Here is a 27439-nt window from a genome sequence, read left to right as displayed (position 1 = left end):
AAGATTATGAAAAATTTTGTACCTGTCTTTTAGGAATTTGTGCATTTTCCTAATGTAGACTTTCAAAACCTCATTTTATTTTAAAAAGTTATTTTAAATAAATTAAGTCCTTTTAAAAGGAACTTCTTTTCCCCACCAGATTAAACAGGGCAGTTTAATGCCTTGAGTATACTGATAAACATTTTACACTTTTTACTGTAGCCTCTTCTACCATGAATTTGTTTTTACACACATCCATGTATTCACTTATTTTATTTTCTGCTCATATATACATGGTATCAATTGGCAGTCACCTGATAGTTGAGAGCCCATTTCAGGAGCACCCTCAATCTTCAATTGATTCTCAGTCAATCTTTAATTTATTGTTTTCATAGTTTTGTAGAAAAAAGCCCTATCTATCAGTGTAAATCTCAGTGATAGTATTTTGGTTCCACCTAATTATAGACTTTGCTCTTTTGGAACAGGGTGACTTATAAATAAATAAATTAGTCATACAAACAGGCTGTCTGTAAAATGTTGATTATACTTTTTCTGCAAGGCCTACAATAATTTAGGTGGAACAACTAAATCGTAGTTTCTAACCCTTTATAGAGCATCTTCAGGAAAAAAGTAGGTACTCTTACACAAAATAGATTGGATATTGGACACCTGAGATTAATTCATGATTCAGAGATTGTTTCTTTCATCTTTTGAGCAGCAGGGATTTTTATTTGGAATGGGATCAGTTGTTTTGATATTACACTTTATCATTATTTTAGCATACTTATCTCTTTAAAATATGAAATTACTTGCTTGAAATCACATGAAGTTTTTGGAAAATCAAGTCCTGGAAATTAAGTCTGCATCTTCAAGATATTTCTGTGTCTAAGAGTCATGTTAGAAATATAATGGAGATTAGGAAGAAACTACCAGTAATTGATTAAGTATAGGGAAAATTCAGCCAACTTAATATTGCTTAACTGTCATTTTACATGCCTGAATCACTCTATATTCAGTAATATTGTTTCTATATATATATATATATATTTTTTTTTTTTTTTTTTTTTTTGCGGTACGTGGGCCTCTCACTGTTGTGGCCTCTCCTGTTGCGGAGCACAGGCTCCGGACACGCAGGCTCAGTGGCCATGGCTCACGGGCCCAGCTGCTCCGCGGCATGTGGCATCTTCCAAGACCGGGTCACGAACCCGTGTCCCCTGCATCGGCAGGTGGACTCTCAACCACTGTGCCACCAGGGAAGCCCTGTTTCTACATTTTTAGTAAACTAATTTCAACCTCTATATTATTGAATTTCAGGTAAATAAAGACATATTTGGCCATTCTGACATAAATACAAGTTATGAAGTAAAATGGCATTATATAAAATATTAGTTTCTTGGTATTTGAACAAAAAAATCATGGAGTTTATGCAAATATTTTTTAGAATAAAATAGAAAAACTGTACCAAATCAAATCAAGTAGATTTGCATCTGGCACAGAATAATAATAAAAATAATAAAAATAAAAAGAATAATAATTCACAATGTTTATTGGGGGATTATATCTATGTGCTGGGCCTGATGCTAGCCCTGCTTGCTTTTACATTGACTCATTTTATCCCAGCAAAAACTGAGATTCAGGGAAGCTAAGTACTTGGACAGTGATACATAGCTGGTAAATGGGACACCTACAACTGGAGCCAAGATTATCTAATTTCGACATCTATTCTTTTTTTTTTAATTTTTATTTTATATTGGAGTAGAGTTGATTTACAATGTTGTGTTAGTTTTAGGTGTACAACATAGTGATTCAATTATACATATACATATATCAATTCTTTTTCAAATTCTTTTCCCATATAGGTCAGTGTCTATTCTTTTAACCACTCTAATCATTATCATTAGAATCAAGAGGGAGCTTTAATAAGAAACAATAGAAGGAAGAGAGTTTTTTTCTCTAGCATGGTTTTTTAGTCTTTATCAAATAATTCTACATTTCATAAAGTGCCCATCATGGAAGGAGAGGTCCATGAACTCATTGCCCTAAATTACAATAGCAGACAAATTCTTCATGCCTGCTATGAGGTCAACGGGTGTGCAGTACTTCTCACAGAGCTGGGAACAATGACTAGTGCCGTTTCCTCATGTGTTTGACATTCCTGGGTCTTTTAAAACTCAGTTTTCTTCCAAGTACCTCTTATTTTTAATTCCCATAACACATTTCACTGCCTACTCCTCACCACCCACATCAAGGTCGAGTATCTCTCTTTCCCACTGCTGTGCTTTTGCTCCTGCCTGTGTCATTTCACTCATTCCTCCTACATGCTTTTCTAATGTCTCCCTTCATTTTAAACAAGTGCATCTTCCACCTACCTCCATGAAGATCTGAAAATTCCCTTAGAGAATTCTAACTACTAGTACATAAATAGATATATTTTTTCCCAGGCCAACTTACTCTGAAAAGTGGTAAGTTTGCTTTTCCAGTCAAGTATAAGACCAATATTCTATATATATTCTTCTAAATGCAAGTAATAAATGAATACACTTCCTAATTGAGTGTTAATAAATCATGAAACTCTTCTTATCATTTAATATAATGATGATTTGTTAGTTTAATCTTCATCCTTTATAATTAAGAATAAAAATTCTACTACCGTATTTTTGTATTAGTAGCTTTAGGATAGTTCACGATTTTTGCATTACCCCCCTATTAGCTAGCAATGAAAAATCCTTAAATTTTACTCATTGATATGTCATTCTATATTATTTTTGAATTTCTAAAACTTTTTTTTTTTTTGCGGTACGCGGGCCTCTCACTGCTGTGGCCTCTCCCGCTGCAGAGCACAGGCTCTGGATGCGCAGGTCCAGCGGCCAGGGCCCACGGGCCCAGCTGCTCTGCGGCATGTGGGATCCTCCCGGACCGGGGCACGAACCCGTGTCCCCTGCATCGGCAGGCAGACTCTCAACCACTGCGTCACCCGGGAAGCCCTAAAACAGTTTTAATGCAAATTAAAGGACATTTTGTATAAAGTGGATTTTATACTCTGGTCAATTCAGTCATTAATTTATTCAACAAGCATTTTTTGGCACCTACTAAGTGCCAGGCAACATTGTTTGTGCAAGAAATACAATGGTATGAGAGACTGAAAGTCCTTGCTTTTATGAAGCCTATAGTCTAGTAGGGTACACAGTAAAAACAGTTAACAAAAACACGAAATAAGATATTTAGTATATTAGAGATACTACATTTTTTTCAGTTAGTGATAAGTGGCCCAAGGAGATTAAGTAGAAGGAGAGGGATGGAGTATAACAGTGGTGGGATCAGGTACAAGTAGTTTTGTCACTTAATTTAATAGGTAATACTTGCAATTTTTAGATTCCTTTAAGGACCTAATAAAGCACTGCTATATGTGATGTTGTCCAACAGTATTTCAATGTATAGCCCTTCCTGTACCTACTGTGTGACTTTCTTCAGAGACTGTGTTTTGGCCTTTCAGCACTGGAATAAGGGTAGGGAGAGTACGTTTCCCTTCTCACCTAACTTACATAGACAAATTCATAGGATGTAAAAAGTGTTTTTTATCCACAAAATGAGGGATTTGGTCTTGTCAGGGTTTTTAACCAGGGTACCATAGAATCCTACAGAGTCTTCAGGAAAATTTCATGGAAATTATGAAATTAAATGAGAAAAATTATCTTTATTTTCCAAAACCTCTAATTGAATTTTAGCTTTTCCTTCAATTGTGAATAAACTGATAATCATATCAGCACTACCTCTGAGTTTTTCACCAATAAAAATCACAGGTATTTTTGTATTATATAGTAGTTGTTATGGATATTTCAAGCTGTCATTTACTCCCAAGCAATTATGATAATTATTAGATCCATAGCAAGATCATTCCATTAAACACATTAATAAAGAATCACATATATTACTCCATCAACATTTCTTTTAAATACCATAATAAAATCATTTTGATATACTTTGTTTCCTTTATAATCCCATGTCTTTCATTCTGTGAAATCAAAGAAAAAAATGAAAGAGAATGGTTATATGAAATGAAAATATATCAATATAAAGGAATATATATATATATTATTTTTAAAATGTCAGCCAGAGAGGGGCTGTGCAGGAAGTGGATATTTGAACTGAGAGCTATAGAATGAAGAGCAATGAGTAGTATAAAAAAGTGAGGGAAGAGATGCCAGGTCAAGGGAATAGGACAAAGATCCCAAAACAGTAAGAAAATACGGTGAAAGTTATGGGCAGTAGAGAAAGACAATGAGTGTGGCAAGGTCGAGAGTTGTGTGTTAGTCTCTGGCCATGCTCAGCTGTGTGGGTGTACCAGGAGAATTGTGGATAGGTGAACTTTAACCAGAGTTGTGACTTAGCCAGAAGTTTGTCACATCAGGAGAAGAGGATATACGCTTTGGGTTAGTAACAGGATCACCATTGAAATTAAGCAAACTAAGAACTATGAATAATGGAGGTAGAGAGGTAAAAGAGGAATAGTGAGAGGACGGTAAGATTAATGAGTTGTAAGTTCTAGTGAGATCTGAAGATTGTTGGAGGGAATATGTAGGAAGGCTACTTTAGTACTATTGGTAAGAGATGACAACAGCTATTGTCTTAATCAGCTCGGGCTGTTATAACAAATACCATAGAAAGGGTGACTTAACAGTAATTTATTTCCCAGAGTTCTGGAGACTAGAAGCCCAAGATCTGGGTGCCAGCAAGGTTAATTTTTGGTGAGAGCGCTCTTCCTGGTTGGTAGATGGATGACTTTTTGCTTTTTCTTCATGAGGCAATAAAAGAGATCATGTCTGTCTGTCTGTCTCTTCTTATAAGGTCACTAATCCCATTCACGATGGCTCTACCCTCATGATATAATTACCTTGCAAAAGCCCCCACCTCTAAATACTATCACTTTGGGGGTTAGGGGCTCATTATATGAATTTGGGAGGGAGGGACACAAACATTAAGCCCATAGCAGCTATAGAGATGCAGAGAAGTATATAATTCAAGATACTTTTGCATTATTATTGCTAGGATACTGGAAAGTAAGCTCAAATGAGGTAAGGAGTTTTTCCTTTACCCACTTTATTCCCAGCTCTTAGATTGTGCCTGACACACAAGAGAAGGTACTTAATCAATGTTAACAAATTAAGTGAACTGATACATGTGTAAGCAAGATGTAGAATGATTAACAGGTTTCTGAGTGGATGCAATTTTTAAATTAGGGAGGAGTGGATGAGGAAAAGGTTTGTGGTTATATCTTAAACACTGATAAGAAATCATACATATTACTATCATCATCTTCTTATCAATAACACTCTTTGGAGCACCTATTCCAACACAAATACCATGATAGGCACCATTAAGAAAAAATGTATGAGCTATATAATTCCTTCTTTCCTAGAGGTAAGAATATGTGGGGGGATTTAATTAATATTTAGGCAGGTATGGGAGAAAAGGGCAACAGATTTCTCTCCAGCAAAACTGAACACTTAAAGAAAATGCAGAAATACATTCAGTGTCTTCACTGAAACTGCTTTGAATCTTGAATTCCATTCCCAGCTATACTATCAAGTTTGAGCAAAATAACAACAGTTTTAGAATTTGAAGAATAAGAAAGTCTGCACCCTTCTAAAAATTGTTATTTGAAGAAACACTTTAGCAAAGCCAAAAATAACTCAAGTGATCAATAAATTTTGGAAAGGTCTCAAAACTGCAATTAAAGAAAATTTCTGGATTATAGACTTACTGAAGCCTAATAAGTCTTCCTATTATTGTCCTTTTAAACAAATATATTATTAAGCAATGGGTCAACTTAGTGATTTATTGAAGGTAATTATTTCTTATTCTATAAACAATCAGGAAACAAAAGAAAACCAAGGGAAATTAGTAATTCCAGGAAAAATAAACAACTATTTTAGAAAGTCATGATCCAAATAAGAAGTAAAAAAAAGTATCATTATTTTTAGCAAATTGATTAAATATAGGAAAATATAATGCATTTGGTTTTAATAACTAAAGTATCTCATTTAAATGACATAGATATATCAAGGGAGATTTCTCTTCTCTTCAAATGTACTCCACTAGTTGTGCAGAAGTTCAATATTGGATATACCCGATATTGCAAAAACTATTTTCATACTTAATAGTTAACTTATCCCCAAGTGAGGAAGACTTACCCCACCAAATTGGAAGTTCTTGGAGGACAGAAAGTCTCTTTCACTGCTCTGTGGATATCACCAAGAGCAGTGCCTGCCCTGACAAACAATAGGCACTCAATAAATATTTCTTGATATAATCATAGGAAAGAACATGTCTGTTTTTCACTTTGATAGAAGTATAAGGCAAGGGAGATGGAGAAAAATGTAGGAAATAACCTTTTGCAAGTATTCCTTGGTAAAATGACAACAATTACAACAAGAATATCTATTTTAAAAGTTAAACAGAACATGGACCCTATCCTTATGCAACTCACAGCCCAACTAGAGACATATATTAATAATTGAAAAAATAAAATATGATAAGTTCTATGATGCTGGCATTAACAAATTATAATAGCCAAAAATAAAAGGAAAGGTTAATTCACTTGAGAGAGGCTGAGTTGGCTGAGGAAGAGAGACCTATGTAATAAAACTTGAAAATAAGACTTGAAAAAGACTCCCCAAGGAGGTTGAGGATGGAATGTGGCAAAGAAAACAGCATATCAAGAGGAACATCACAGGTAAACAGCACAGTATATAAGTAATTCGTGTAGAGGAAGGGCTGGACACAAAATTGGGGAGGGGGTTAAATGAGGACTAAGCCAGCACACAGAAGAAGTTTAAACCTTATGCTTTGTCCCTCTGCACAAATATAGTTCTTTCTAAAAACCTCTGAACTTATAAAAAAAAAAAAAAAGATTGTGGAAGATATTCCCAAAGAACAGCAACTTGGCAAATGAAGTTAAAGCTCTCATTGAAATAAAAGTAAGAATAGAAGAAAGACATTTAGACAGATGATCATGATAAGAGGGATCACCTTCCTCAAAATAGTGACTCTAAATGATCCTTCATAAAGACATACTCCTGTATAAAGAACAGCTTCTCTCCTTCCAACAAAACACAAGCAAACAAAACACCATACACATATAACAAATTCAGAGTATTTAAGAAAGTTTCTCCTGGACCCAGTGGTTCTTGAAACTCAATTTTATTATATGTGTTTTTCTTAAAATTCTCTATGAATTTAGGATTGTAGCACATCCGTGTCTAATATATATCCCCTCTAACTGCCCTTGTACTACAAAAGTACAAGCCATCACTAAAGTAAAAGAAGTAAAGAAGGAAGAAAGAGAGGGGGGAAGAAAAAGAAAGAATAAAAGACACAACAAAAGAAGAAAAATCAAATTGATTAACGTACCAGGAATTCCTGCATATTGCTATACTTAAGCATTTATTGGCAGAAAGGCAAATATTCATCTTGCTTGCTTTCATTTTCCCAAAGCACAACTTAATTAATGCTGTCATATAGCTCCTGGTAACAGACTCATACCGCAACAGTCCTCCCACGCCACAAGATCAATGGAACCCTGGGAGCTACAACAGAAAGAAATTAGAACGTGCATCAAATTTGTGAAGCTCATAAAGAAAACACATTTGCCCTTCATGTATTTTTAAAGAGGTTCTTGCTTCATTATATCCTGTAAATGGTTTCTCTGTTCAGTACAGCAGATAGAATTGAACTTTGGTGGTGTCCTATTTTTCAGAAGAACAGAATGCCATTCAATTTTAATAAAGATTTTAGTGGTGATGTTATTATGCTTAGGTGCCCAGTTATTCAATAGAGGCTTTGCAATGTCTGAGAAAGAACTTGGCATATGAGCTCATTTATATGCCTCATTTCCTTCTTTCCTTGCTCTTTAGCACTCAAGAATCAAGTCTTATTTCTAACTTTAAGAGTAACTTTTTGATCAGCTATACTTCATGCTTCATTTTCAGTAGCATATTGGATTGTATAACAGGAAAAATAAAACTGGTAATTTAGAACAGTACTCAGGAATATGTATTCACTTAAATCAGTTTGCCTTTTAGATGAAAATACTGGTTTTAGAGCCATGACATTTAAGTAATTAATTTAACACCAGGACCAAACTCTCAGTACTGATAGAATACATTGTATTTTAAAATACTGTTTCATGCAAACAAAAAAATTGCATCTCTCTCATTCCATGTGTAGTTATTTATTGCATCAGCACATTCCTTTTTCCACATTAGGTATTTAACATTTGCTTTTCCCACACTGAGTCATTCCTAAATGGTATGATTAGTTGAAAACCAAATAATTAGTTGGAAAATTCTATTTTTAATCAGGTTATTTTAATATTTTATATTATTGTTAGCAAACATTATGTGAGAAAAACAGATTTAACTTATGCTTTATATTTTTGAAATTGTTGAAAAAATGTTGGGCTTAATATTCTTAGATTTACTGAAAAAGGTTTTTTTGATTAAAAATGTTTAAAACAGTATATGATTTGATATATAAAAATTGTTTATAGTTACAACAACTATTCTAAAGAGATATGATATGCCTACTACATCTATTGATGTGAGATTTCTTGAATTGGTTGGATGATCTAGCATTAGGTCAAGGTCCCTCCACACACATTTTAGTATTTTGGAGCACTAATAACAATTGCATTATATGCTCATCTTTGTTGTTTTTGACCACTGCCAGATTTGTAAACCCTGGTTTCCTTATTCAATGACTAATTTTAATGAGCTATAGGATTTTTAATAATAGATTTTATGAGTTTGTATCTACATATTCTGCACAGACTATTAAACTAATTTTAATTCATACTATCAGCATAATTTAGAAAAGAAAAGAGGTTCATTAACTTTCTTACTACCAATTTAAGATTAGGTTTCCTTATTTCCCTTCTACTCTAAGTAGTGATGCACAACTTCAAGAAATGTAGTTTGCTAAAGCTGTTTCAGTTATTTTGGAGAAAGAATTTAAGAATTTTAAGAGCCATTCATTTATAATATTTCTAGCATCTCTAAAACATTGATGAAAATATTGACATTCTTTCTGTAGTTAAAAGAATCACCATTAAAAATGATCAGAAAATGTATGTGCTCTTGATTAATACCAGCTACTGTTAATTTAATATATGAAATCAATATTTTGTCAGAGCAATGAAATTCAAGTTTTTATAGTTAAGTGTGAATAGGAAAAATGATGTCAATAATGTAATGAAAAATTACATTAAGACATTGCACAATTGCATTATTGTATTACTTCATTACTGCATGCAATGAAAAATTAATGCTCAAATATCCCAATGGCTGCATTGCTCTCTTTTCTGAGATTGTGTGAATACAATAGATAAAATTGTCATTTTTCTGAGATAATAATAAAGCACATGAAGAAAATTAATTTTTTCAGCTATGTTTTTTTCACAATCTTTATGTATAGATATTGTATACATAATATATATAAATATAATTTTATACACAGAAAACAGCTCTTAATTCTCTGAAATTATTTAATAGTTACATTTAAGAAAGGTAATTGTCAAAACTTAACAAATATAAGAGCCCATTTTATATGTTCCTATTTTTCACCAATCTGTTCATTTGATATCCTAACATTTGACTAAAAAATGGACCAGTTTTAGGGGTAGCCTAGAAGAACTAGATGTATAGCATATAGCTGAAGCCGTGGAGTAAAGATTGGATTATTTGGGGGGATATTAGTAGGATACTAAAAATCTTAATTTTAGGTTAAAATTTTAGCAGGCAAACTCTTTACCTGTTTAACCAGTACAATTTAGGTGGAGTACACTTATAGTATTGATAGCATGACCCATTTTTACTGCACACGAGCCATCTGCTATTATTTTCTGTCAACTTAATTTATTTTTTTGTTAAAAGTGTTTTCCAAGCAGTGTGTATGTGTGTATACATACCTGTATGTGTGCACGTGCAGCTGTGTGTGTGTGTGTGTGTGTGTGTGTGTGTGTGTGTGTGTGTGTGTGCTTTACCTACAAGCGTCAAGGATTTAGGTTGGGGTTTAGGTGTTCCCAAGTATTTCATGTATACCAAAACAGGTTGCCATAACTTTGACTTTTCATGGCAGATATAGTTAAAATGGAAGTTCCATAAAATAGAGGAGGGTGGTTTATAATACCACATAAAATGATATTTATAATGGATTCATGTCTGGTCTCAAATGGAAATTCAGAGAAAAGTTTTTCCTATGAAAGCTTGAATAAAAAAAGATGAAGGAAAGGCTAGAGATGGTATGGAAACAAATTGGGAAATGTTGAACCTAGCGGTCTATATTTATTTTACTAATGGAGGAAGCACTTACTAATACCACTTAATAAGTAAACACATACTATATACCAGGTACTTTAATAAACTCCTCACATGTATTATGTCATTTAATCCTCACAACAAACTCATAAGATAAAGTATTATGATTACACCCATTTTACAGTTGACAATACCGAGACACAGAACACGTAAGCATCAGTTATTTACAACGCCTGGAAGTGACATTCACATTCCTAAGAATACAATATTCAATAGAATGTAAATTTTATCCTCTGGTATTATACAAGCAGCCTTACCAGATGACAGCTAGTAAGAGAAAGAAGCTGGAGTTGAATCTGTGTAATCGAAGTTTTGAGTCTGTGTTCTTAAATACTTTACCCATCCTAGAAAATATTGCTATTCTAGAAATTCAATTTTATTTTTTCACTTTATTTTTATTTAAAATTTTATTGGTCATATGCAATATATCATATAAATTTACTATATATCTGTATAAGTATACTAATGTTGGTAAAAAAATTACTATAGTTTCTTCTTTCCTATTGCAACCACTGTGATTACTGAATTGAAGGGTATCATGGTCTGTCAGTTTGAACATCAGTTCATCAGATTTATTCTAGCAAACTATAGCTCATCCTCCATACTATTTTGGGCATCTCTTTCATGAAACAATTTTAAATATTGGGAGAAATGACTGTTTCCCAGAATTTAGAAATCTTCCTACAAAACACTGTGTGGATCCATAATTCATAGTTCATCATATATCATTTTTATAACCAGTTTTATAATTTTGTGCATCAAGCCACAACTTTTATTATGTCTAAAATCAAGAGGTTAATCTAAACAATATATTTTTAACTGAGCGAATGGAATGTCAAAATTTCTAGATTGTAGTTTTATATTGTATGTTCAATATTATGTTCTCACAGTTCCAAAGATAAATTATGTGTATTAAAACTTGACTACCTCTACAGTAGTTTAAATAGGAAAATATATTCCAGTAATTATCAATATAAAGCAGGAAATATCCCATTGAAGAGTTATCATACTCTGTGAGAGAATATCACATTTTCAAATTCATCAAAAGAAGACAAAGCTTATAGTACACTGAACCATTATTCTAACTGATTTTTTTTTTTTTTTTTGGCTGCACCTCACGGCATGAGGGACCTAACCAGGGATTGAACCCGTGCCCCCTGCAGTGGAAGTGCGGAGTCTTCCCTGCAGCGGGACTTCCAGAGAAGTCCCCTATTCTAACTGATTTTTAAGGAACTTTTAAAGTTCTATAGTTTTGTAATTAATGATCATGATCAGTATCACAATGTAGTTGGTGATGGAGTTGGAAAATTCTTGATTTCAAGCTCAAAGTTCTTTTCTCTGCCTAGTATATTTATGTATTTATTTATAATAATATAAGGCTTTATTTATAGTTGGATTCAGAACATAACGTGATTATGTGAAAATTTGGAAATCATTCCTTGAAAATTTAAATAAGGAATTTCTCTAATTCTCATTGTCTTTTAACTTTTATAGAGAAGGAATGGTATATTTTTGTTTAAGAACTTAGAAGTAGACTAGTATAAAAGTTGAGACCTGGATTCTTTATAGCTATGACCTTGCATTTCTCTATGAAAGTGCTTCTTTTATGTGTTTTTCAATATACTCTCAAAGTTTTACAGCCCAATCTAATAACTGTCACAGAAAGCTTAGAGGAAATATGGGCATATATAACCAGCAAACTGTAATAGTGGCTTTGATTTCAGATGAGCTTCAAATGCTCTTTTGTTCACATGTAAACATTATGTAGTGCATGATGAGCCTTCTCGCAACTTCACAGTAAATATTTGTGAAAATATACAAAAAGACTAAAATGTCAAGAACTGAAAACAGCAGAGTAAACTAAATGTAAAAGAAAACAATTTGGCAAAGTCTAGGGATCTATTCCTATTTAGTGCGTATCAATGGTTATGTGTTGAGAAAAATATCCTTGGAATACTCACCACACCACCATCCCCTGAAATAGAACACAACAGAGAAGCACCTCTCTTCTCACCCCAACCCGTCTCCCCAAACCTAAAAATAGAGAGACTGAAAAAGATATTGATCTCAGCACAATTTGCTGATATTTGCCTGTTGACCCCTCTAGTTCTATGACACACAAAATTGTTCATACTCCCAAACAGGAGGGGACAAACTGTCGATCTAAAGAAAAATACAAAACCTAAGTGCTGTGATTTTATTTTATTCAGGGTCTTACTGAGGACAATAGCCAGTGAGACAGCTCTGAGGAACTGCTCTGAAGAGGTAGGGGAGGAGCCAGTATACATACGAATTTTGAGGGATAGGAAATACATGTAGTCAAGCACACATTTTGGCAAAAGATTACAGCTAATCACAAAGAACACATATTTCAAGTTAATGATTTTAGTGCTTTTCTACGTATGGGAAGATGCAAGAATCTGAGATCATTGAAATTCTTCCTGAGATATGCATCTAACTATCTAGGGATGTTTTATACAAAGCACAGAGTACCTCCTCTTGTTTTTTTCCTCCTGAATTCTCCTTTAGGTACACTGTTGTGGGCAACTGCAGTAGGTTGCAACTTAACCCTTGTAGAACTGAATAATGAGCAACCCTCTTTGTTCCTTTTTTGTTCACATATCTTTGCAGACAGAGCCAGTCACTTTCATCCATTTCTATTAGCCGTTTTCTGCCTGGACTCCTTCAATGATATAACAGCTAGTAGGGTGACATGATGGGAATTAGGATATAAGACATAGAAACACATCGTAACATGTGATACTTAATTGCCAAAGAAGTAACTGTTGTCAGGAAAGACAGATAGGAAGAGCATCAGAAGCACTGCAACGGCTTGGGGTATAGTGTTTTCATATCTTTATTCTTGTAGTGTATGCTCTAACAGTTGTTTTGTTTTCATAAAAGTGCCTAACTTAAGCTTTAATTACTAAGGCATCCACTTCAAAGAGGCATCCACTTCAGAAATGTCTATCTTGAATAAATACATTGCCAGCCGCATGTCTAGATAAAGAGTCAGCCACAATCCCACACCATCCCCTACAAGCACCTTTATTTGAGAGATCTTTGTTGATTTCAATAGCTGACCATTTGGACCACTTGTTGTTTCTCTTCTTGCACTTTAAATTCCCGTTCTTATGTTTTAAATTCATCAACAAACAGTGAGCCGTTGAAAACCTAGGCCCTCATCCTTGACTCTAATAAATGCAGAACCCCAGGCCCATAGGCACACTTTCTCACTCTCTCTCCCCACAATCTCACTATGTGGCCCCAGGTGTACCATGTAATTTCAGGACTTGTAAGAAATAAAGCTGGTCTCTTTCAAAGTTTCCTAATGGCTATCACTGAGGGCATCTTGCAATCATAGTAAGAACCACAAGGGCTGGTTCAGCCACAACATTAGCTATAGACAGGCTGAGACCAGCACAAAATAATTCAATAGAAAAGAACAGGAAATCTCCCAGGTCAGAAAAACCAGCATGAGATTGAACCTCAGTCTACCGGCACCACTTTCAATAAATCTCTACTTGATATCACAAAGTGAGTTAGGATCCTTCTGCATCAACCTGGCCTCCTGGTCTAGATCTGAGTGGGGACATTTGTAGTACCCTAGAGCAGAATAAGTACACAGTGAAGGGGCTGAAATTCTCAGCTCCCCCAAATTCTAGATCCAAACTCATCACAACCCATCCAAGGGTTTCTAAATATTCAACAAACAAGCAAAAAAAACCAAGCACACAAATGAAATGAGGCCCTAGAAAAGGCAAGAACTCTCATGAATAATTAGAGTAAGAGCTTAATTTTGAAAATTGTTTTCTGAAAGGAAAAGGACATTTAGAATGACAATTTAGAATATCAATTGCATGGGAAAGATTGGCATCTATAGAAAAGAAACATAAGTCAACCAGTGGAGACAGGGCTGAAAGTTGAATAAATATTCAACAAATATTTATTGTGATGTAGGAGATACACACACACACAACTTGATTCCAAAAATTTCAGAGTTATTTCCAAAAATAATATAAGAAATTAAAATATGTAATTGTTGCTAAAGGGCACAATTGATGCTGCAGAGAGTCAATTCCAAGGAAGTATAAAGGGAAAGGACAAAAATATAAAAGCAAGGAAAGAGAATGGAAACTAATAGCAATCTTAATTCAAATATTTGCAAAGTATAATCAGAAAACAAACATAAATCCTTAGATGAAACAGAAAAAAAAAAGAAAAACTACTTCTGTAGGGAAAAAAAAGAAAAAAAAAAGTCTATACACAGTAACTATAATTCCTAAAAACAGAAACAAGGCTCACATATCCTGATAACTTTCTTTCTTAATTTTAAGGCTACTGAAAAATATTCTGTATTTACACACAAAAGGATTCTCTAATTGAATTGGCTTCTAATCTAGAAGTTGCATCTCAGCATCCCATTGCCTTGTTCTCATGAGTGAAAGCATAGTCATGGTTTGCTTTCTTTATTTTACAAAGAGTGGAACAGAGGGCATACCTAAATGACAAGTTTAAATAGTCAATTAGAAGCAGAGCAGAGATTATATGTCTGGTCCAAATGAATGTTCGTTCATAAATTTTTCCACAGTATGCAATCCTTTCTTACTTGTTTATTCCAAATCTGTTCAACAAACAATTTTGGATATGAAATCTACTTTAACCCAGCTGATTTTCCCAAAATAAAAAATATAAATGAAGAAGAAGGAGAACTGCATTTAGTAGGCAGTTGATAAAGAACAAAAAGACGAACTTTTCCCACCTTGGTGGCTTTTATTCAGTGATAGTTTTACATACCGGAAAATTTAACGTTGTTCTTACGTCTACTGTAAATACTCAGAAATTTGTAAATGACATGTCTAATTCATTATAACACTTGAATCATAAGAACTGTTGATTGAAAAACTGTATTGGCCAGTGTACTTACTTCCAACTAACAAAGTCAAAATATGTACTATAAGATTTCTGTTTTCTCTTTGAGAGAATTACTTTAAAATGAATATTTCTATACACCACTCTCTGAGCAACAGTGAATTATTTGAAATATTATACAGAATATTAAGTACCCACCACAGTTTCTGGTATGTAGTCAATGATCAATAATTGTTTGTTTAATTATCACTTGTGTTTTAGTAGACGAAATATCTTGTGACAGTCAATTCATTTTTGAAAACTGCCCTCATATGGGGGAAATCTGGGTGTTATTGAGAAGTCTTTGAGGGATTACTCTATTCAGATCTTCTAATAGAATGTCTTCAACTCATTCATTGTTTTCCAGATGGAGTGACATAATGCACCATATTGTTCCTGTCTTAAATGTGCAAATAGTAACACATTGTAACTACTGTTAATTTACTCCTTTTTCATCTCTCCTGTCTAATGAAAATCATGCTGCCCCTACATAGGTGATTTGCCATAGAGTCTGTGAAACCAAATGATGTTAGAATCTTAGAAAAAACATTACTTTTATCTCTGGTAAGAATGAGCGGAAACAGCTGTTTCGTTGTTTTTTTTTTTTTCATGAAACTTTCTGCTCTATTCAAAGCTTACTTCCTCATTCTAATAAGAGAGAATCAGCATGCACTGATATGAACTAATAGAAATTGGAAGAAATAAGAACAATTTGACATTTTTCCCATTTGGCTCCTGCTCCCTTATCCTTGTTTTTTTTTTTTTTTCCTTTGGTTTCTCAATTTTACAAAGGGAATTTTTGCTAAATAGAAAAGAACAAGTGTTACTTTAAAAATTCACAGCTAATATTTTCACTGTACTGTGTATATGTCTATTTTTAAAGTTCATCATGATATTCTGTTTTAATAATGCTGGAAAGTCAAACATTTGAAAATAAAACATCTTTAATCTTCAGAGTAAAGATGATACAAAAAAATTGTTCCATAATGAATTCATTTTTAAAAAAGCAGATTTTGGATGATTAGGTACAGCATGATCTCATTTTATGAAATAAAAACCACCTCCCATGTAGACACACACATATGCATATATAAAACTATATATATTTGATTACACATATATGATCTATATAATTATAGGATCAATTCCTTAAATCACTTTTTACTCTTAATTTACAGGCTACCATATTCACCTAGTATTGTTCTTAAATCTCTGGTTGCTATTCTTGTTTTCCTTTCTTAGTTTCTCTACTCCTTCCAGTTATCTAAACTTCAAAGTCTGTCCTTAAATCAATTCTCATGTCATCTACAATCACTTCCTTGGTGACTGAGTCCACTCTCTATCTTTAAATACCATCTAAATTCTTATGACACCCAGACCTGTAGCTCCATTCTGAATCTCTTCCTCCCTGACTCAAAACTCATATCCAACTGCTTACTTACATCCCCACTTGAACAACAATAATCATCTCAAAGTTAATATGTCTAAAATTGAATTTCTGATTCTTAAACCATCCCAACCTTGCTCTAACAGTCTTCCCATCTCACTTTATGACAACTCTGTCTTTCCAGTTCTTTAGACTCAAAAATTTGGGGGCATCCTTTAGACTCAAAATTTTGACTCAAAAACTCAAATCCCCTATTTGTTCCATACCCCACATCTAAACTATTAACAAATCCTGCTGGCTTTACCTTCAAATTTCCATCACAACAAACAGAATAAAATACCAAGGAATAAACCTACCTAAGGAGGTGAAAGACTTGTACTCAGAAAACTATAAAACACTGATAAAAGAAATTAAAAAATGATATAAATAGATGGAGAAATATACCATGTTCTTGGATTGGAAGAATCAATATTGTGCAAATGACTATACTACACAAAGCATCTACAGATTCAATGCAATCCCTATCAAACTACCAATGGCATTCTTCACAGAATTAGAACAAAAAATTTTACAATTCGTACAGAAACACAAAGACCCCAAATAGCCAAAGCAATCTTGAGAAAGAAAAATGGAGTTGGAAGAATCAGGCTCCCTGACTTCAGACTACATGCTACAAAGTATACTTAAATGTGCAAATACTACAAAGCTACAGTAATCAAGACAGTATGTTACTAACACAAAAATAGAAATATAGATCAATGGAACAGGGTAGAAAACCCAGAGATAAACCCACGCACATAAGGTCACTGAATTTATGACAAAGGAGGCAAGAACATACAATGGAGAAAAGACAGCATCTTCAATAAGTGGTACTGGGAAAACTGGACAGCTACATGTAAAACAATGAAAGTAGAACACTCCCTAACACCATACACAAAAATAAACTCAAAATGGATTAAAGACCTAAATGTAAGACCAGACACTATAAAACTCTTAGAGGAAAACATAGGAAAACACTGTATAACATAAACCACAGCAAGATCTTTTTTGACCTACCTCCTAGAGTAATGAAAGTAAAAACAAAATTAAACAAATGGGACCTAATTAAACTTAAAAGCTTTTGCACAAAAAAGGAAACCATAAACAAGATGAAAAGACAATCCTCAGAATGGGAGAAAATATTTGCAAATGAAACAACAGACAAAGGATTAATCTCCAATATATACAAACAGCTCATGGAGCTCAATATCAAAAAAACAAACAACCCAATTAAAAAATGGGTGGAAGACCTAAATAGACTTTTATCCAAAGAACACATACAGATGGCCAAGAGGCACGTGAAAAGATGATTAGCATCACTAATTATTAGAGAAATGCAAATCAAAACTACAGTGAGGTATCACCTCACACCTGTCAGAATGGCCATCATCAAAAACTCTACAAACAATGAATTCTGGAAAGGATGTGGTGAAAAGGGAACCCTCTTGCATTGTTGATGGGAATGTAAATTGATACAACCACTATGGAGAACAGTATGGAGGTTCCTTAAAAAACTAAAATAGAACTACCATATGACCCAGCAATCCCACTACTGGGCATACACCCTGAGAAAACCATAATTCAAAAAGAGATATGGGGCTTCCCTGGAGGTGCAGTGGTTGGGAGTCCGCCTGTCGATGCAGGGGACGCGGGTTTGTGCCCCGGTCCAGGAGGATCCCACGTGCCGCGGGGTGGCTGGGCCTGTTAGCCATGGCTGCTGAGCCTGTGCGTCCGGAGCCTGTGCTCCGCAACGGGAGAGGCCACAGTGGTGAGAGGCCCGCGTACGGCAAAAAAAAAAAAAAAAAAAAAAAAAAAAAGAGACATGTACCACAATGTTCATTGCAGCACTATTTGTAATAGCCAGGACATGGAAGTAACCTAAATGTCCATCGACAGATGAAAGGATAAAGAAGACGAGGCACATAGGAATATTACTCAACCATAAAAAGAAATGAAACTGAGTTATTTGTAAGGAGTTGGATGGACCTAGAGTCTGTCATACAGGGTGAAGTAAGTCAGAAAGAGAAAAATACTGTATGCTAACACATATATAAGGAATCTAAAAAAAAAGAAAGAAAGAAAAATGGTACTGATGAACCTAGTGGCAGGGCAGGAATAAAGGCATAGACATAGAGAATGGACTTGAGGACATGGGGGGGCAAGAGGGGGAAGCTGGGGTGAAGTGAGAGTAGCATTGACATATATACACTACCAAATGTAAAATAGTTAGCTAGTGGGAAGCAGCATATAGCACAGGGAGATCAGCTCGGTGCTTTGCGATGACCTAGAGGGGTGGGATAGGGAGGGTAGGAGGGAGGCTGAAGAGGGAGGGGATATGGGGATATATGTATGCATATGGCTGACTCACTTTATTGTACAACAGAAACTAACACAGATTGTGAAGCAATTATACTCCAATAAAGATCTATTAAAAAATAAATTCAGTGAGTAGGATTCCTAGGATTACACTAGTCTGAACCCATTTCTGGCCTTAATTACTGTAAATTTTTGTTGTCTCTCTCATTCACCCTTTGCCTCATTTAGTATTTTTTCAACACAGCCATCATGACCCTTTAAAACTAGACTGAGATTATGTCACTCTTTTTTCAAAGTCTTCCAAAATATCTTTCACCAGCCTCAGATAAAACTCAAAAGTACTTTGACATATATCCTTTGTCCTCCCCCACCCCACTCCCACCTGCTTATAATAACATTTCTGTTTTACCTTTACCCTCCACTCCATCCACACAGGTCTTCTTGCTGTCCTCAAAAATTAAAGTCACACTCTCAACTCAAAGCCTTCATTCTTGCTACTTCATCTGCCTGGAATGTTCTTTTCCAGAGGTTTGCATGGTTTTACATATCAATTCCTCTGTCAAATTTTCCCAGCTACACAATCTAAAATTTCAGTATGTACTTCCCTAACACTTCTTATACTCCATCCTAACGTTATTTTTCTTCTTACCACTTGTCATTATTTTTTTCACTTTTTTTATTTGTATTTTTTCCCAATCAAAATATAAGCTTCATGAAGAGGCAGTGTTTTTGTTGTTTGTTTTTTTACTTCTATATCTTCAGGGCTTATAACAGTTCCTAGCACATGATAGGTGCTTGATAAATACTAACAATCACTTTCTCCAGGCAATAGCCAATAGTAGAGGGAAAAACTTTCAGTTCTTTTTCACACCATTTTAAAGAAGGAGATCATGGATGAATTTTATTTTCCTTTCTTTTTTTGTTTCAAAAATAGTATGACGCAAAACTTCTCTGTGGTAAAATCAGAAGTTCTAATAACATTTTCCTCAGTGTTGTTAATTTCAAAATTTAGGGTCTTGTTTATTATTTATTAATTTATTATTCTTGTTAGATCATGTTCTCATAGATCCAAAAATGGAAAGCATTGTTAATTGCTTCAGTAGGTGAAACCAATGTTACAGCTCAGGACAACTTGGCAGATGTGATGATTTATTTATACCAAGCTGTGGAAGTTTTAAGCTGGTTTTCATGTCAGGCCTATCTATAAGTGGAGAGGTATAGGAAGGAGTTCCAAAAACAGCCACAGGATGGAAAAGGCAGGTATGTAATATTCAGAATTCTAGGTAGATAAGATAAATATTAGAAGGAAGAAACTGATGACCATGGATAACAGGGCCTTGCTTTGAATTGGAATTTAAGTGATGGGCTTCTATACACAGTTATAGGAATCTGAAAATGCTACTCCTGTCCCCAATTACAACTGGGACATGGTGGAAGCTGGCAACTTACTGAAATCAGAATTTATAGCAGTGACCAAGGCAGAAATCTGAATCTGAGTGATGCTCATAATAATAGGAAGATAGAAGACTCGGGCTCTGAAATAAGGCATTAGAGGGAATTATCAGCAAAAGAGGCTAAGCTTTGGTTAATGCAGAAACCTAGTAGTCAGCACAGGGATTAAATGCCCCTACTCAATGACTGGGGATCCAATGTAGGAATGCAGTGGTCACTCATGGACGTAGTGCCTTGGGCTGTCGAGATTTTGAGGTAGAGACTGCATTGGTACATCCATTCTGCCTTATAACTGCACCGGCTTACATCCTCACAGGGTAGAGATGACATGGGATCAAAGGAAGTTAGCGAAGTATTTTATCCTTTTTCTTTTTCCTTTTTTTTTTAAAAAACACTTTTTTTTCACTGTAGCAAATTATCTGCATTCATTCATTCAACCAATAGTTATTTGATTGCTGCTTACATGTTGCTCTGAGCCAGGCACTGGAAAGAGAGCAATAAATAAGACAGACTTATTCCTTGCCCTTTCTCTGTAATGTATTTTCCTATATGGAATAAAAGTTTAAAATACTCCTTTTAGGTTGATGCTTGTTCTATCTTGAAACATTTTTATATTTCAATCTGACATGAAATGCCTTTAGAGGGATTTCACAATGGACTGAGAAATTGCCCAATGGTCAGAGGGCTCTTTACTTCTGTTAATAGTCTGGGGTCATTCCCAACACTAAGTGGTCATAGATATTCATATTTGGAAAGGATGTTAAATATTTTCTAGATGAACCTCCTTATTCTATATGTCTTAGGCCCAGAGAAGATATAACACATGCCAGAATTTATGTAAAAAAATAGTCAGCTCAGCTGGGATTAGAATGGAAATCTCCGATATCACAGATGAAAGCATTTTCCTCCATGATGCTGCCTAATAGACTTTATACTAAAAGCCACATCTTAGAGTAGGTTCTCTGTTTGTCAATTACATGAGTACATACCCTAACATTCTCTTTAAATTAGAGCCTTCCTGTTATGTCTCTGGGGGAAAAGTTGCCTTTCATTTATCTGGCTGTATTTCTATGTAACACATAAAAGGGATTGCTGAAAAAAAATGAGACCACTGAAAGCTATTAAAAATAAAGAAAAAAGTTATGCTATACATTTCAACTGGAGACATCAAAGTTTGTAGTTAGTCTTTGTATATTAGAAAAGTTGGCACTCTGAAACGGGATTTTTTTAAATCAAAAGACTTTGAATAGAAAAGGTGTCTGAGTGAAAGATCAATTGTGTTCACAGGTGCATCCCTCATCATCTTCCCTCTCTGTTTTCACTAGTCAGAAACATTTCTATTGAAGAGCAGAAGAATCTGAGGAAAATCAATGTGGGGAGAGGCAGGCATCTCTTTGCTTAACTGGCCATTGGTATAGTTCTCTGTTGATTGTTGGTGTTACTGCTGGTAACCGTGATTGGCCATGGGTAGCTCTACGCAGCAGGTGAATGGTCACTGGCTCCTGTAAGCACTTGTGAGGGTCACTCCCTTGAGATGACCCTCAGTCTTTATCACTACTTCATCTATCTACCCTTGTCTTCTTTCCCCTCACATTTCCACACAGGAGAAATCAGTTCATATTGCCGCTAAAGGGCAGCATGGAAGGTAAAGGAGGCACCAAAATGATAATATACACTTATTACTGCCTCACATATGGTTTGAGCTTTACGTTTTATACAGCATCTTGGTTCGTCCTTTTTCAGAAAGCTTCACTGTCAATTATTCTGAGGAGGGAGCTTCTTGGTACAACTCTCCCTTCAATCACCTGAGCAGAGTTGTCTTCAAGGCTCATTTACCCCTGATCACAATACAGTTTTAGCATTGGAGGCCTCTCACTGTTGACTCCACTGGAAAGAAGCATCCTCAGTGCTAGTCAGTTATTCAAATGTTTATCCTAAGAACTCTTGGGCAGAAGAACTTCTCTGAAAAACCTCTTTTAGGACTTTGAGTGGACTGCTGTATAGATTAATCATACCAGGTGTCTGAATACTTGATTTTCAGCCTGAATATGCCTATAACATCAAAGTTAGCTTCTTCCTCTATTCTTTTCATTTCATTATTCTCAACTACCACCCAAAATGCAGAGTACCACAGTCATCTGTACTCTATTAAAGATACTGTTGTAAGCATTGTGGATACAGAGATAACACACGAGTACGTGGATCATACACATTAAACTAATAAGCTGTAACTAGTGTATTAAAAATATCAAATGTATGGTATAAAAATATGAATATTTTTCTTATCTGCTTTCTGCTGAATTTGTTTTTTGTAAATTAATCCTTTCTTGGGAAGATTCCATATTTCTCCGGTAAATATTGTTTATTAAATGTTAGCTTTTTCCAGTTTAAAACCTCAGTCTCATATCTGATTCATAGCCTTACAGTTCTCCTTTCCTTCTATAGGTAGGTTCATACTTTTTTCTCTCTTGAGAACTTTGACATCTGATTCACAATTCCCCTCTCCACTTTATTGCCATTACTATGGGTGTGACTTCAACACTGAAGGGGACAAAACTACAAACATCATAGTCTCATTATTCCTAAATAATTCGGACTCTTACAATGGTAAGCTCTACTTCACTTTACATTTTCTCTCTAATGACTACAACTTGCATTCATTCAACAAATAGTCATTGTGTGCAAATAATGAATCATCCTCCTGGAAAATGCTGAGGCTGTACAAAGATGATTAATAACTGCTCTCTGCCCTCCAGGAGTTTTTGGTCTTGAGGAAGAAAGAGACAAGCAAAAAAACTTTACTATACAATAAAGTTATTATTTTTATTCATTTACTTACTGAAGAAATACTAAACAATAATAGCCAACACTGTTGAGTGTTATCATTGCTCTATATGTTTGACATGTATTAATTCTTTTTAATCCTCAGAAACACACTGTTATGTAGGACTTATCATTATCCCTGTTTTACAGTTGAAAAAAGCTGAGTTATTAAGAGATCAAATAAGTTGTCCAAGGTTGTTCAAGGTCAGACACAACTTACAAGTGTCGGAATTAGAACTTGACCTTAAGCAGTTTGGCTCCAGAGTCATTCAATCACTACACCATACTGCCTTTTCTGTAAGTAGAGTTACGTCACAAATCTAACTTATCACCCTTGAAATGATACCTATATGCCTAATGTTGGCTAGCTTAAAGAAATGGCAACTGTGCCTCCTGGTCCTGCCAGCCTAGGGTCCAAAGCAGCCGCCCTTCCTGCCACTAGCCTGACGATTTGGCAGACATCCATGCCCTGCCAATAATACCAGAGAGACAAAAGGAGGTTTGGCCATCATGAGGTTAGGATTTTGGTAAAGACATCAGAATAACATGTGATAAAATTGGCTGGAGCTTTAATGAATCCACCACATTCTCAAGAAGAGCTCTCCTTTATTATCACGGGCAAGGCAGGACTTACCCCAAGAGTGTGAATGGACCTGAGTCTAAGGGTAAAGGGAGCAGGAAAACCAGGGTGAAAAAGCAGAGGAATGGAGCTGACCATTCCTGGTAACGGGGGCAACCTCAGGATACTTCCCTTATTTGCCTCTAAATTAAAATGGATCCCATTTCTCTTCAAGGAAAACTCCTTCTCTGGCTCTATACTGCTTGTATTCAGCAGTAGCACTTGAATTTAAAATTAAATTTGGAAGCTCTAAAAAAAAAAAATTGGACACAGGCCAAGGGCAGTCAGAAAGTGAATGAAAATCTTTTTGAAAATTTTGTTGATGATGGAAAATCTGGCACAGGAAATACGTCTGGCAGCAAATCTATCTTTTATAACAAGGAATCAAATGTGCATGACAACATTCTTTGTTTTATAATGGATTATTTATGTCTTTGCTATTAATGCTTTCAGAAAATATATTTATTGAGAGATAATCACCTTTGTATCTCTATACTAGGCACTATGGGAATACAAATGAGATCTGAGGTATGCATTTGAGGTGAAAGAGCTATGGAGGAGGAGGCATGTGATTCATGCCTTGAAAGAGGAGGGATGCTTGGCTAAGTGACAAAGTACACACTTTAAGAGAGGAAACAGCATAAACTAAGGCATTGAGAAAAGAATAAGGCAATACTAAGTACGTGGAAGAGTCTGGTCTGATTCATTTAGAGCAAGTACAGAAGAGGTTTTGAGGAGTGTTGGAATATTGTGAAGTTTGTAGCATAGTGAAAGGTTAAGAACAATGCTTCTGAATCACACAACCTCAGATTTCACTCAACTTTGGAACACAGAAACAGTAAGACTCAAACCAAGTTTAAGTTACCTCTCACAGCCTGAGTTTGCTCATATATTTTATCCTCTATGAATTAAATGAGATAATGTGGCACATTTTTAGCACAATACCTAGGAAAAATATTAGCTTTTATTTTTGTCACCATCATCCTTACTATTCTAAAAGTAGCAAGGGCTAATATGTGAAGGCCTTGGGAAATGTTTGAGGTTGGATTTGATATTGTAGACAGTGCTAAATTCTTCAGCTAAGTGATAAATTCTGAATACAGTGATAAGATTTCATCTGATAGTACACTGAAGCTAAATTGAAAAAGAATAATAAGAATATATGACTTTGATATCTTGCCAGGATGTGAATCTTCATAAAGACAGACTCCTTAATTAGAAGTTGCAGAAAAACCACCATCTCTTGGTTTTTCAGAAATACTTTATTTAAAATTTCCAATTTTTCAATTACTTATGCACTTAAACTGCTCCCCTTTTTTCTTTTTGGGGCCATTTTATTAAGTATACACATCTTCAAAGGCACAGAATAGGGGCTTAGAATGGAGGTATAAAACAAATTAGATTTTTCCACTTGCCTGGAGAAGTATAACACTTTTGACCAAGACTTCTTTGTGGTTCTCATTGTTTCTTAATATTACCTTTTCCCTGAATGTAATTTATGGATTACTCTCACATGCTTTGGAGAAAGGGATAGTGAAGAAAATGACCACACAATGGACAATTATGCAATTTCAGAGCACTACATTCTGGTACATATTAAGTGTTTTGAATTTAATTAGTATCTTAATAGATCAAATTGCATATTATTCCAATTATGCAAAGCTGTATTGAAAATAAATGATGCGTATATCTCATTCTTTTTATAACACTGCTAATTACTACATAATGGTTTAATGATTTGCAACTGGGTTAACCACACACATGGCATATTGTAATATACCAGTTTTATATAAATCCCAGGCAGTAAACAATCAAACATATTCTTCAACTGCATACATTTAATACAGAACCATGATACCCACTAGTTGGAAAACAGGCTTATCAGATTACACTCACATTTAGTTAAAAAAAAAAAATCCTATTACTACCAGAGTAACTAAATTTTGCTTTAGCCAATTCAAATTTTCTTTGTATATTCTGGGGTTTATTTTTGACTTAAATGTTGACTCCCTATTTGCAAAATTTGAGAAAAAAATCATATCATGAAATGATTTGAGAGTAGAAACTTAATATGTGTTTCTGATGATAGTTGTGAAAAAATTAATTAAGCCTCTAGCCTAACTTAAATGAATTTGTCCTTGCATTGCTATAATGGCATATCAATCAGACAGGATAGCAGCTTAATTGTTTTCTTAGTTCATTTATTTGTGCAAAATTTATATTCAAATCCACGCTGTTGGAGTCAGAGTCATTGTCAGATTTATGGAAGACTTCTTTAAATAGTCCTTGCAATCTTATTGGGTCACATTTTGAGTCCACATTCCAGCTCTATCGTTCAAAAATTTTATTGCATTTTGATTTGCACAGATGTAACAAAAATAAGTAACTAAGATACTGGTTGAAAAATAAAACATTTCTGTCTCTTCAAAAAAAATGTTAAAAGATTAGAAGATATAAAGACCTGTAATGATTTTTCTTACCTTTCTCAGCAGTGTGACATTAGGCATTTACACTCCTAGATGGTATCAGTATAGAATGCAAGCATCTCTTTGAAATCAGGTATTTCTGTGGCTTGTCAGAATCTAGGAAGTTTGAAAAAAAAGAGCTGGCTGGGTAGAATGAACGTGCTGAAGAATTATGGGAAATGTAGTAGGAAATAGTAATTCAATACCAGAAATAAAAGAAAAAAGGAAGGGACAATAACATGTGAAATGTAGAGATTCTAGTATCTAAACTGATTTGGCTGTGCCATTGTTGTGCTCACTCAGGAGAGTCAAATACAGGAAACAAAGTGGAAGATTATAAAATTATTTTATATTAGCTATTGTCACCATGCTTCTGGACTCACCACCTTGGGAACCGGATTTGAATATGCTTATGTGTTAGCCTGGACTGCTGAGACAGCCTGGCATGTAACTAAACTTCCTAAAATACTTTTGGATATTTGTCAATCCTGCAAAGAGCACTTAGAGGGCATTAAAACTCTGGTGGTCTCTGTTTCACATTCACAGAGTGTGTTTGGTTTGGTTTACACTTCATCTTTTAAAAAAAAAAAGCCAACATGTTAATACTGTGATATGTCATATAATAGTAAATATAAACACTTAATTTCTGGCTTTTCTTATAAATTGGTACATCTAGCAATACTGAACCCAGATTTCCTTGTTGCCACAATAGGTTGGAAATGAGAGAGACATATTCTTGATCCAGGGAATGCATTCCCACAGTACACATTATTCCCTCTTGTGTCCCTGATACTGGGACCAACTATTGATTGGGGTTTGTCATCAACCTTATAGTTTATCTTGTAGCACTTTTTAATACTAGAAAAAAATTTCTTTTCTTTTTTAAAATTTGTAACACTTTTGTCACCTTCTTGGGAACCTACTAGGAATCTGAATTTGTGACACCTGCTTTTTTGGCTTCCCATTATTCACAGTCCATGATTAAATTACTCAGCCTGACATGCGTTTAATGTCCTCTGATTGTGTCTCAGTCATTCATTTAGTGTCTGTTTTATTGAATGCCAGTCATGGTGCT

General features: G+C 34.7%; 1 long non-coding RNA gene across 2 annotated transcripts in view; it reads right to left on the bottom strand.

The window, feature by feature from the left end:
- LOC132433273 (uncharacterized) overlaps positions 1-26469 on the bottom strand; it is a 295039-nt gene extending 268570 nt beyond the window's left edge. For both annotated transcript variants that reach the window (XR_009521103.1, XR_009521104.1), the window contains exon 1: positions 26380-26469. This is a non-coding gene — a long non-coding RNA (uncharacterized lncRNA). The remainder of the gene's footprint in view (positions 1-26379) is intronic.
- Between the last annotated feature and the right edge of the window lie 970 nt (positions 26470-27439).

The sequence above is a fragment of the Delphinus delphis genome, chromosome 11, assembly GCF_949987515.2.
Source record: "Delphinus delphis chromosome 11, mDelDel1.2, whole genome shotgun sequence".
Lineage (NCBI taxonomy): Eukaryota > Metazoa > Chordata > Mammalia > Artiodactyla > Delphinidae > Delphinus > Delphinus delphis.
The sequence above is the reverse complement of the archived record's forward strand: the minus strand, read 5'-3'. Positions and strand labels throughout refer to the sequence as shown.